The sequence below is a fragment of the Poecilia latipinna genome, unplaced genomic scaffold (genome assembly GCF_001443285.1).
Source record: "Poecilia latipinna isolate Pla-1442-1.1 unplaced genomic scaffold, P_latipinna-1.0 Scaffold13413, whole genome shotgun sequence".
NCBI classification, from domain to species: domain Eukaryota; kingdom Metazoa; phylum Chordata; class Actinopteri; order Cyprinodontiformes; family Poeciliidae; genus Poecilia; species Poecilia latipinna.
The window spans coordinates 1-451 of NW_015126029.1; the positions used below are offsets into that span (position 1 = coordinate 1).

A 451-nucleotide genomic window follows, 5' to 3' on the forward strand; every position below is an offset into this window, starting at 1 on the left:
TTGGTCAAAGTGCCTGTCTCGTAAACAGGAGATCCTGGGTTCAAATCCCAGCAGTACCTGTGAATGATGCGGCCTTATGACGTCATACTGCTAATTGCATTCAGTTTTAGAGTATATCATGACATTTAGAGAAATGTGAATTCAACAATTGCAAGGTACTGTGGCTTATTTGGTCAAAGTACCTGTCTTGTAAACAGGAGATCCTGGGTTCAAATCCCAGCAGTACCTTTGAAATATGTTGCCTTATGACATCATACTGCTATTTGTATTATTTGCATTCAGTTTTGGAGTATATCGTGACATTTAGAGAAAGTGTGATTTCAACAATTGCAAGGTACTGTGGCTTAGTTGGGCAAAGTGCCTGTCTTGTAAACAGGAGATCCTGGGTTCAAATCCCAGCAGTACCTTGGGAAGAAGTGGCTTTATGATGTCACACTTGTTTTCAAATTAT

General features: G+C 39.9%; 2 non-coding genes across 2 annotated transcripts; both read left to right on the forward strand.

The window, feature by feature from the left end:
* The first annotated feature begins 154 nt into the window (after nucleotides 1–154).
* On the forward strand, nucleotides 155–228 carry trnat-ugu (transfer RNA threonine (anticodon UGU)). Its single transcript has one exon. It is a non-coding gene; the product is annotated as a tRNA-Thr (tRNA).
* A 105-nt stretch (nucleotides 229–333) lies between these two features.
* On the forward strand, nucleotides 334–407 carry trnat-ugu (transfer RNA threonine (anticodon UGU)). Its single transcript has one exon. It is a non-coding gene; the product is annotated as a tRNA-Thr (tRNA).
* The last annotated feature ends 44 nt before the right edge of the window (nucleotides 408–451 follow it).